The sequence below is a fragment of the Astatotilapia calliptera genome, chromosome 6, assembly GCF_964374335.1.
Source record: "Astatotilapia calliptera chromosome 6, fAstCal68.1, whole genome shotgun sequence".
NCBI lineage: Eukaryota > Metazoa > Chordata > Actinopteri > Cichliformes > Cichlidae > Astatotilapia > Astatotilapia calliptera.
Genome location: NC_137427.1, coordinates 23,053,024 through 23,064,879, shown reverse-complemented (window position 1 = coordinate 23,064,879; position 11,856 = coordinate 23,053,024). Strand labels below are relative to the sequence as shown.

Genomic DNA, 11,856 nt, shown 5'->3' with positions numbered 1-11,856 from the left:
ACAGATAAAAGGTATCGGTATTTGTAGTTCTTACACAGTCAATGCAGTATTTTTCTAAAGACACTTGAACTAAAGCTGAAAGTCTGCAATTCAACATTATCTTGATGGTTTGTTTGAAAATTCACTGTGATTGTGTACAGAGAAAAAATGAAAAAATATGTGTACAAAAACTTGTGGGCTTAAAAATAGAAAGGTGTATGTAAAAATTAAATACAAAAAATTTGAGTCAGATTTTCAGTGATGAACTTTATTTGGCAGTGACTTAACACAATAGTGAGCAGAAAGATTTAATAAAAAAATCAAGATTCAATTTGGAAAAGAGGAAATCTAATGCAAAACAAGCAACATTGTGCTGGCTTCATAAAAGCAATGCTGGCTTAAAACCACTCATTGAAATTTAGTTTCCTTTACGATTTCAGGGAGTTATAGTGGGTGCAGCTGTTATAGTAGCTGTAGCAAGTGCTTGTAGGAGGGCAGAGAGAAGCTGCTGCAGGGAGATATTGTTGTTGTTGGTGATCTGTAGAGAGAAAAAACCCCCCAAAGCTTTTACAGTTCATCTGTGATTTGAATGTGGGGGCGAAAGAAAGCACTCGCCTCATAGTGTCCGTGTGCCCTCACCATCATCCAAAGTGTGGTATTACTTGTATTTGCATATTAAAATAATATCTGCTAATATATCACTTATGATAATACTTGCAGGTTTAACCAGAGTCCCGCACAGGAAGCATCCAAGCAGAAGTACTTTCAGTATTGTTTCAGTTAATGTACCTGTTGAAAAAAGATTAAAGACAATAAGATATGCTAAAATGACAAATTCACTCAAGCAAAAAAAAAAAAAATGTCTTTCACAATCCTTACTCAAGAAATGCTAAGAGTAAAGATTTAATCACCTTAAGTTGTAAGGCCGCAGCAGATTGTCTCAAGGAGGTTGTTGTAGTGGTGTTCTGGATGTTCAGCTTTTCTTATATACAGTTACTGGATCAGCTTTGTTAAGAATACATCCTCCTCCACATTTCAAGGTGTGGCTGATGACTAGCCCTGTAAAGCCAAGTGTAACATATTTGATCTTTTTTTTTTTTTACTTTTGTGACTTTTTGTTGCCAGATGTAGCAAATATGATACAAATTTAAATACCTGTATGTGAAAATTTAAATTGAATATCTTTTTGAAAACATTTCATCAGAAGGGTTCAACAAACACTCAAAATTAAAAAAAAATGTTCTGGCATTTATTTCACAGTTCAAGCTGATATAATTATGTTGGACTCATTTCATCACAAGTTTCAGAAATAACACAGTTTAATAGATTTGTCCAATACTGAAATGTTAACATTAATCTGAATATAACCAGAAAACATTGCACATTACCACCGTAATGTAGGTCTCCACCCTGTAGTGTTTGCAAACTGGTAAACAGATGGAAATCCTCGCTATGATTACAAATCAGGAGCTTTACCAGCTTAGGCAGTTTACAGACAACACCCAGTGTAGCATCAGGGATTGTTGGGAAATGAGTCGCTGTTATAGGTTTGAGTTTATTTGATAGATGGTCCACATAAAACTTAAAAGGTATTCAATTTGGGTGACCGTGTTTCAGGGGGTGGGGAAGCTCATCTTGTAACCGGATGGTTGCCGGTTCGATCCCCAGCTCTGTCTGTCTTGGCTGTTGTGTCCTTGGGCAAGACACTTCACCTACTGGTGATGGCCAGAGGGGCTGATAGCGTGATATGGCAGCCTCGCTTCTGTCAGTCTGCCCCAGAGCAGCTGTGGCTACAACTGTAGCTTGCCTCCATCACTGTGTGAATGAATAGTGGAATTGTAAAGTGCTTTGAGGGTCTCGAAAAGGGCTATATAAATGCAGTCCATTATTATTATTAATTAAAGAACAGGAAAGGTGGGTCCTAAACAACAAAACCAGCCAGGTCATAAGCTAAAATTTTGCTAGGATTAGGTTTGAGTGCCCTATCACACTACATATATCACACTTTCCCGGTGATAAACAGTTTCATCACATTCTCACATTGTATGAGAGCTTATTTGTCAAGAGGCTGAGTCCAACACTGTTACATCAACTTCAGAGAAAGTTTCACTAATGCTGGCTAACATCAGTTAACAGCTAAAATCAGCAGCAGTTACAAAGACAAAAGTTCAGGATATCTTCAACAACCCACCGCAGTGTCGCTGCCATCACACAGAAGTGAGCTTCATAAAGTTGTATCGGACTTATTGCGTCTAACTTTTGGTAAAGTCTTCTTTGGACTGATGAGACAAAAGTTGACCTTTTTGAGAGGTTTGAGGCATTAGGCCAGTCCCTTTGGTGCAAAACTAAAACAGTGACAGTGGTAAAACTGTGACAGTGGTAGTGACTTCTTTTCTCTCTACCATAAAATCCTGAAGGAGAAAGTTATCAGTTCATGTCCTCAAACTCCAGTAATTTGATTAAAGAATGCCCAAGGCAAGACAGGAGAGTAGGACAACTACTTTTTTTCAAGTGAAAGTCCTTAGTGATTGCTTAGGTGTTACGAGCATCGGAACAGCTGAGAAGCATTTTCTCTAAACACTGCGCTCTCCTACTCTAAACGCCACATCAAGATGGACAGATTCAGTTTTTCAACTTCCTTACCAGGATGATTGAGCATGCATCAAGATACTTTAAAAAGCTTGTTAGACACTGTGAAACACATCATGAGGATCCCTGGATGTTAGAAGATAAATAGAAATGGTCATGCTCACTTGCATTTTTAAAAATTATTTTAATTGAAACTGCAGTGGTAATACACAAAGATTTATTATATAGATATAAAGATAGAGAGGACATAGTGACCATTCTTCATATATTTTTATGTGTAGACAATTGTACGTAATTGTACGTAAGGAACATTCACAAAAACATTTTAGTTTTGTATGTGAATACATACCATGCAAATCTCATATCACTGTGGTTCAGAAACAAGATTAGCTCTTGCATACACAACAGACCACAAATCCCCAGTATTATTCTATAAAATACAACATTTCTTCACATTCAAGACCTCTAGGACAAAAGAAAATATCACTGAATGCTGACTGGAAGACTGGTACTTAACCCTTTAGTTTTAAGTATCTCAGACCAAAATTGATATCAAGTAAGGACAATGTACACCACAGTTTCACAATTGAATGTTAGACAAAACCAACCATGGCATATAATTTCTGACAGAAATCATACCTACTAAGAATTAGGTGTAATTCAGGTGTGTCCCTGATTATTGCCTAATTGTGTTTCCTCTTATATTAAGATGAGGATGTTTACTAAGCATTATAATTTCCCAACAGTTACGCAAATGAGATTAAATCATCTCTTGCAACTGTGTATAAAAAGCTCCACTGTCAGTACAGCATTACCACAATCATCCACATCTCTGAGACAGTCTGCTGAAGTTGTGAAGACCTGACGGTAACATTTCTCATCAATCCTTTATTGCTTCTGTGTTTTCAATGTAATGTTGGTGGAATGGTGATTTGGCTGATGGTTTTGACCACATCTCATCAAAATTATTGTTAACAGGTGAATCACTGAAACCATGATCAAGGTTGTGTTTCTGCTTGGATGCCTGCTGAGCCTTGCTCTGGCAAATCCTGTAAGTGTAATATGACTGAAGACTAAATTAATGTTTTAATATAAAATGTATAACTATATCTTGTACTGTGTGTGGAATCGTGTCACCAGAGACTGTATCAGTGTTCCTGTACTGTTATATCCAAACAACACATTTGCATGTATTTTTTGTTTTTTTTAAACAGATTGACTCAGCACACGAGCGTGATGCACGTTCTTCATCTAGGGAGGGGGTGAGTGTCATGTTTGTCTTTCTATGTTTGAACATTAGACACACTGGACTCTCCAATATTATCATATCCAAAGAAAGCCATTCAACAGAGAATGCATTATCCCATGTAATAATATTTATTACTTATTTTCTTGCAGACTACTGGGACTAACACAAGTTATCTTACCCTGATAACAGCTCTTCTACAGAATCCAACACTTCTGCAGAATCCAGCGCTCCTTGCAGCGATTCTTGCCGCTATACGATAAGCTGCTCCTTCACCAACAGCTATTACTGTTACAAAGAATGAATTGAAAATGAACCAACAATGAATAAAAACCCATGTTGAACGGCATCATTGTTTTTCATAATTTATTCACACAGATTATTGAAAATCTCCACTTATTTTTGAATGACTTGGTCTTATAGAGAGTTTAAAAAAGCTTGCACGATTCATAGGTCAGTGTTGTGGCTTAACAGAAAAACAAAAATCTTTTGAAATTCTGACTTATTTTCAGAAAGCAGACCATTTTCAATGCAAAATGTCTTACTCTCTACTCTTGCTCAGCTGATTAATGCGCCACGGTGCAAAAATACATTGAAAAAGGGGTGGCTGGAGCTTAGGAGGTAGCACAGATCATCTACTGATTAGGAAGGTTAGTGGTTGAATCCCTGGCTTCCCCAGTCTGCATGCACAATACTTGTCTCAAGTTAGTAACCGCAAGTTACTCTGATGCATCCATTGGAGTATGAACGTGTGTGAATGTTAGCTAGGAAAGTTAATATGGGTGAATGTGGCATGTTGTATAAAGCAGGGAGAGTAGAAATGCACTATATAAGAATCAGTCCACTTACCAAAGCAATACAGCAGCTATTAAAGACAAAACTGAAGATAAAGAGAACCAAAGAGAAGCAGCAACCGAAGGCTCTGTAGTAAATGCCAAGAAGAACATCTGAAGGGAGGAGACACAGTATTTGTGATGTTCATGGTGTATAGACTTAAGTATTTCAGTCAAAGCATTAAAAAAATGATGTTTGTATATAAAATGATGTCAGGTTATCCAATTAGTACTGAGCTGCTCAAAATTGGGCACTAAAGATAAAAATGTTTGTAATACTTAAACAGTTGATGTCATATTTTTGTAAAGACCCACCCACATTAAAGGTGAACGTCTGCAATTCTGCAATAGTATCTCAATTGTTTGATTTAAAATTCCCTGTGATTGTGTACAGAGAAAAAATGGCAGAATCTGTGTACAAAAACTTGTGCCTAACCATACAATACAATGGTGTTTGTGAAAAACAAACAAACAAAAAAAATACATTTTGAGTTTAACTGATTTTCACTGATGAACTTTATTTGGCAGCTACTAAACACAACAGTGATCAGAAAGTCAAAAGTCAAGATTCAATTTAGAAAAGAGAAAAAGTAAAGCAAAACAAGCAACATTGTCCTGGCGTCATAAATGCAATGCTGGCTTAAAACCACTCTTTGATTTTTTAGTTTCCTTTATGATTTCAGGGAGTTATAATGGATGCAGCTGTTGTAGTAGTTGTAGCAAGTGCTTGTAGGAAGGCAGAGAGAAGCTGCTGCAGGGAGATGTTGTTTGTTGGTCATCTCTAGAGAGAAAAATATCCATTTTACAGAACATTTTACAGAAAGTGATGTTCAATAAGATGAATAGATAAGTTGAGAAAAAGTTAAGATACAATAAGATGAACTAAAACGACAGATTCATCCAAGCAAATAAAAATTATCCTTCACAATCTGTGCACAAAAAATACTGAGAGTAAAAATGTTATTTGTACAGCTGCAGCAGACTGTCTCTGTCACAGCTGCAGAGGCAGATGTGTGGGATTTTAGAAGAATGGGGACCCAAATGCAGACATGGATGCGGGAGAATGTTTTGAACAGAAAGCGAGCCTTTATTTATGGATGATCAATACTGCAAACAGGTGGAACAGAGAAAACTAACAAAACCTAAACTAGGGAAAACTAACCATAAACATATAACCTGAGGATTGACCAGAACCAGGGGATGAGGAACCAGGAAACACAGGAAAGCTGATGGAGAGAACGCTGAGGCAATACAGGGACGTCATGCAGAGGTAACACAGGAGGGAGACATGGCTCAACCTAATGAACATGACGAGACAGGGAGGAAGGAAAACTGAATACAATGACATAAGACACGGACCTTCAAAGTAAACCAGGAAACATAGCGACTGAACACGAGATAGTAAACTTAACAAAGAGACCGGGGAGACAGAGAACATAGGAACGTGAAACGTGGGATGGGAGGGCACCGAGTAGACAACACAGGACACAGGGAAGCCAAATACCAAAACCTAAGAACTAGAACTCAAGAAATACTACTGAACTAGGGAGCTAGAAATACTAGGACAGAAACCAAAACACTAACAGTGAAAACCATGAATAACAAATAATCAAGAAACACAAATTAAAGAGATACAGAACACTGGGTCACCAACTCAGGACTGTGACAGTCTCAGAGAGAAGGAGGTTGTTGTAGTGAGATTCTGAATGTTCAGTGCAGGAAGCATCCAAACAGAAATGCCTTCAGCATGGTTTCAGTTATTATACCTGTTGATAAAAAACAAACAAACAAAGACATTAAAGACAATAAGATAGCAAAATGACAAATACATCAATTAAAAAACAAAACAATTATCTTTCACAATCCTTACACAAGAAATGCTGAGAGTAAAGATTTAATTACCTTAAGTTGTAAGGCTGCAGCAGACTGTCTCAGAGAGAAGGAGGTTGTTGTAGTGGTGTTCGGGATGTTCTGGATGAAATAATACAGGTCAACAGATTTGTCCAATACTTCAATGTAAACATTAATCTTTATATCTGTCACGGTCCTGGGTCATTTGACCCAGCATTTTCAGTTTGTTGTATTTTGGTATTTATCTGTGATATTATTTATGTTCTGATTGTTTAGTTATCGTGTTTTGAATATTATAATTCTATGTTTCAGTTTATTCTGGTTTAGGGTTTGTTCTTAGGGTTTGTGTTTTGTGCCTTCGTGTTTAGTGTAGCTTTAGTTCAGTGTCACGCCGTCGTCTTTCTGAACTGTTTCCTGTTTTACTTTGAAGGTCCATGTCTTACGTCATTGTATTTAGTTTTGCTTCCCCCTCGTCTCATCACGCTCATCAGGTCCAGCTGTGTTTCCCACATGTGTGTAATCGCCCTGTGTTCTTCAGTGTGTATTTAAGTTGTGTCTACTTGTGTGCTGTTTGCTGGTCCGTCTGTGTATCTACTGTGTGTTTGCCCTGCTGTCAACCTTCATGTGCCTTCGCCCACCTTCCTCCATGTTCTGCTCTGCTGTTTTGTAGTTTAGTTTCTCCCAGTGTAGTTTATCTTTAGTTCCGTTTTGCCATTTTCTCCTTGTGTTTTATGTTGCAATAAACCTCGTTCGCATCTCAGCGAATGCCTGCTCTTGGGTCCTCATTTATGCCTCCACACGGCTCACCCCGTTTTCCGTGACAATATCAGTGTTTGCCAGCCACTGGAGAAATGATTAGGTGTGCCCTGGAAGATCATCTGGTTCCACCTGATTAGTACTCTAAGCAATGGGCATGAGTAACAGGCAGAACAATTACTTTCTCTTCCACTAGAGGGCAGTAATTAAATAGGTTGCCAACTCCCAGTAAAACAGAAGGACAGGAAGAAGAAATTACATAATAGTCATGCTGTGAGACCACGCAGGGCGTAATAGCAATAGATGAATATTTGAAAAGAAAAAGTAGTCAATCTGATCTGGGTTCTGGAGAAAATTCTGACCAAGATGAAGGCCATAACATGACTAGTGGTCAGAACGAGGCAAAAAAGGTATACTGGGGACCAGTGTTGGTCAAGTTACTTGAAAAAAGTAATCAGTAACTAATTACTGATTACTTCCCCAAAAAAGTAATCCCGTTACTTTACTGATTACTTATTTTCAAAAGTAATTAATTACTTAGTTACTTAGTTCCTTTTTAAAAACACGATTTACAACCTGAAGAGGCGATAAAGCGATAGATCTTTCAGCCCAATTCTACTTTTTCTGCATAATCCATCATACAAAATGTAATCAAATGGAAAAGTCTCTTTTTTTTACTTGTTTTATTAGTTTTAATCTTTAAACTTTATGCATCAAGCAAAAATTTAATTATATGCAACATTCTCTGACTTGAATAAATTAGTTTAACATTTAAACCTATTTTCTGCACATTCCAGCACATAAAATAAAATATTTTTTGTGTTTACACTCAGTCTTTCAAATAGATGCAAGTAAAACACAGCAGAAAATAAATAAAGTCAAAGACTCAGCGGTCCTTTTGCTCTATTTTCACCTGTAAAGCAGGAGTGGCATAGGCGGAGGTTTACCCTGGTGCAGGTGTGCTGCGGTCAGTTGAAGAATCCGCGAGTGTCTCTGTGAATTTCCCATTACATCGTTGCGCACTCGGTGCTTGCTTGGAAGTTTAGGGGGTTTTTTCGCTGTAAAAAGAAGTTTTCTTCCCACGCACAACGGACGCTAATGTTTTTGTCACTTTTTATGGAATCAAACTCAAAGTAAGGTCAGTACTTCCACGTTTTAAACGCTGCATGCTCATACTCTCTCCCACAATCGATATATGATCCATTGTTGATCTGCACACAGCTGTTGTCACTAAAGGCGCACTGGCTTACGTCACTGTCATGAGACATTCTCGCAAAAAATCACGGTTTTAGTAACGCAGTAACGCAGCGTTCCTACGGGAAAGTAACGGTAATCTAATTACCGTTTTTGCAATAGTAATCCCTTACTTTACTCGTTACTTGAAAAAAGTAATCAGATTACAGTAACACGTTACTGCCCATCTCTGCTGGGGACACACTGAATCATTTCCACCACGGATTCTCAAGGGAAAATTATCAATATGCTTTTTGCAACATTTTGTTTGGTTGTGTGCTGTGTGATTTTTCTAATGTGAAATATTGGCCATGGCTCCAAAAGTTTGAGAAACACTTCTTCATATAACTAGAAAGTAATGCATATTACCACTGTAGGTGTCCACCCTATAGTGTCTACAAACTGGTAAACAGATGGAAATACCTCGCTATTATTACAAATCAGGAGATTTCGCAGCTTAAGCAGTTGACAAACAACACCCAGTTTTTTCTTAATGACTTGCTGTTATAGAACAAAGGTACATTAACTTTATTTAATAGATAAGAAGACAAAAATCAATTAAAGAACATCAAGAGCAGGTCCTGGTTTATGGAAACCGCTCGCTATTGTTCTCTCTCTCTCTCTCTCTCTCTCTCTCTCTCTCTCTCCGACTGTCGTCACCTCCAACGTTTTCAGGGGTTTCTAAACAACCAAATATCACATGTTGCCATATAATCTTTTGATTGGTTGACAGGATAAAAGTCAGCAGCTTGTTGCTATTTAATTGTGCTGTAGCAAAAGGGTTTAATCAGGTGTGTCCTTAAATATTGCCTAATTGTGTTTCCTCTTATATTAAGATGAGGATGTTTACTAAGAATTATAATTTCCCAACAGTTACGCAAATGAGATTAAATCATCTCTTGCAACTGTGTATAAAAAGCTCCACTGTCAGTACAGCATTACCACAATCATCCACATCTCTGAGACAGTCTGCTGAAGTTGTGAAGACCTGACGGTAACATTTCTCATCAATCCTTTATTGCTTCTGTGTTTTCAATGTAATGTTGGTGGAATGGTGATTTGGCTGATGGTTTTGACCACATCTCATCAAAATTATTGTTAACAGGTGAATCACTGAAACCATGATCAAGGTTGTGTTTCTGCTTGGATGCCTGCTGAGCCTTGCTCTGGCAAATCCTGTAAGTGTAATATGACTGAAGACTAAATTAATGTTTTAATATAAAATGTATAACTATATCTTGTACTGTGTGTGGAATCGTGTCACCAGAGACTGTATCAGTGTTCCTGTACTGTTATATCCAAACAACACATTTGCATGTATTTTTTGTTTTTTTTAAACAGATTGACTCAGCACACGAGCGTGATGCACGTTCTTCATCTAGGGAGGGGGTGAGTGTCATGTTTGTCTTTCTATGTTTGAACATTAGACACACTGGACTCTCCAATATTATCATATCCAAAGAAAGCCATTCAACAGAGAATGCATTATCCCATGTAATAATATTTATTACTTATTTTCTTGCAGACTACTGGGACTAACACAAGTTATCTTACCCTGATAACAGCTCTTCTACAGAATCCAACACTTCTGCAGAATCCAGCGCTCCTTGCAGCGATTCTTGCCGCTATACGATAAGCTGCTCCTTCACCAACAGCTATTACTGTTACAAAGAATGAATTGAAAATGAACCAACAATGAATAAAAACCCATGTTGAACGGCATCATTGTTTTTCATAATTTATTCACACAGATTATTGAAAATCTCCACTTATTTTTGAATGACTTGGTCTTATAGAGAGTTTAAAAAAGCTTGCACGATTCATAGGTCAGTGTTGTGGCTTAACAGAAAAACAAAAATCTTTTGAAATTCTGACTTATTTTCAGAAAGCAGACCATTTTCAATGCAAAATGTCTTACTCTCTACTCTTGCTCAGCTGATTAATGCGCCACGGTGCAAAAACACATTGAAAAAGGGGTGGCTGGAGCTTAGGAGGTAGCACAGATCATCTACTGATTAGGAAGGTTAGTGGTTGAATCCCTGGCTTCCCCAGTCTGCATGCACAATACTTGTCTCAAGTTAGTAACCGCAAGTTACTCTGATGCATCCATTGGAGTATGAACGTGTGTGAATGTTAGCTAGGAAAGTTAATATGGGTGAATGTGGCATGTTGTATAAAGCAGGGAGAGTAGAAATGCACTATATAAGAATCAGTCCACTTACCAAAGCAATACAGCAGCTATTAAAGACAAAACTGAAGATAAAGAGAACCAAAGAGAACCAAAGAGAAGCAGCAACCGAAGGCTCTGTAGTAAATGCCAAGAAGAACATCTGAAGGGAGGAGACACAGTATTTGTGATGTTCATGGTGTATAGACTTAAGTATTTCAGTCAAAGCATTAAAAAAATGATGTTTGTATATAAAATGATGTCAGGTTATCCAATTAGTACTGAGCTGCTCAAAATTGGGCACTAAAGATAAAAATGTTTGTAATACTTAAACAGTTGATGTCATATTTTTGTAAAGACCCACCCACATTAAAGGTGAACGTCTGCAATTCTGCAATAGTATCTCAATTGTTTGATTTAAAATTCCCTGTGATTGTGTACAGAGAAAAAATGGCAGAATCTGTGTACAAAAACTTGTGCCTAACCATACAATACAATGGTGTTTGTGAAAAACAAACAAACAAACAAAAAAAATACATTTTGAGTTTAACTGATTTTCACTGATGAACTTTATTTGGCAGCTACTAAACACAACAGTGATCAGAAAGTCAAAAGTCAAGATTCAATTTAGAAAAGAGAAAAAGTAAAGCAAAACAAGCAACATTGTCCTGGCGTCATAAATGCAATGCTGGCTTAAAACCACTCTTTGATTTTTTAGTTTCCTTTATGATTTCAGGGAGTTATAATGGATGCAGCTGTTGTAGTAGTTGTAGCAAGTGCTTGTAGGAAGGCAGAGAGAAGCTGCTGCAGGGAGATGTTGTTTGTTGGTCATCTCTAGAGAGAAAAATATCCATTTTACAGAACATTTTACAGAAAGTGATGTTCAATAAGATGAATAGATAAGTTGAGAAAAAGTTAAGATACAATAAGATGAACTAAAACGACAGATTCATCCAAGCAAATAAAAATTATCCTTCACAATCTGTGCACAAAAAATACTGAGAGTAAAAATGTTATTTGTACAGCTGCAGCAGACTGTCTCTGTCACAGCTGCAGAGGCAGATGTGTGGGATTTTAGAAGAATGGGGACCCAAATGCAGACATGGATGCGGGAGAATGTTTTGAACAGAAAGCGAGCCTTTATTTATGGATGATCAATACTGCAAACAGGTGGAACAGAGAAAACTAACAAAACCTAAACT

General features: G+C 37.4%; 2 long non-coding RNA genes across 2 annotated transcripts; both read left to right on the top strand.

Annotated features, from left to right (window-relative positions):
- Window positions 1-3,311: 3,311 nt before the first annotated feature.
- LOC113023397 (uncharacterized) lies at window positions 3,312-4,163 on the top strand. Its single transcript, XR_003272570.2, has 4 exons — window positions 3,312-3,435; window positions 3,547-3,619; window positions 3,783-3,830; window positions 3,967-4,163. It is a non-coding gene; the product is annotated as an uncharacterized LOC113023397 (long non-coding RNA).
- Window positions 4,164-9,357: 5,194 nt separating this feature from the next.
- Window positions 9,358-10,209, top strand: LOC145429308 (uncharacterized). Its single transcript, XR_013909544.1, has 4 exons — window positions 9,358-9,481; window positions 9,593-9,665; window positions 9,829-9,876; window positions 10,013-10,209. It is a non-coding gene; the product is annotated as an uncharacterized LOC145429308 (long non-coding RNA).
- The last annotated feature ends 1,647 nt before the right edge of the window (window positions 10,210-11,856 follow it).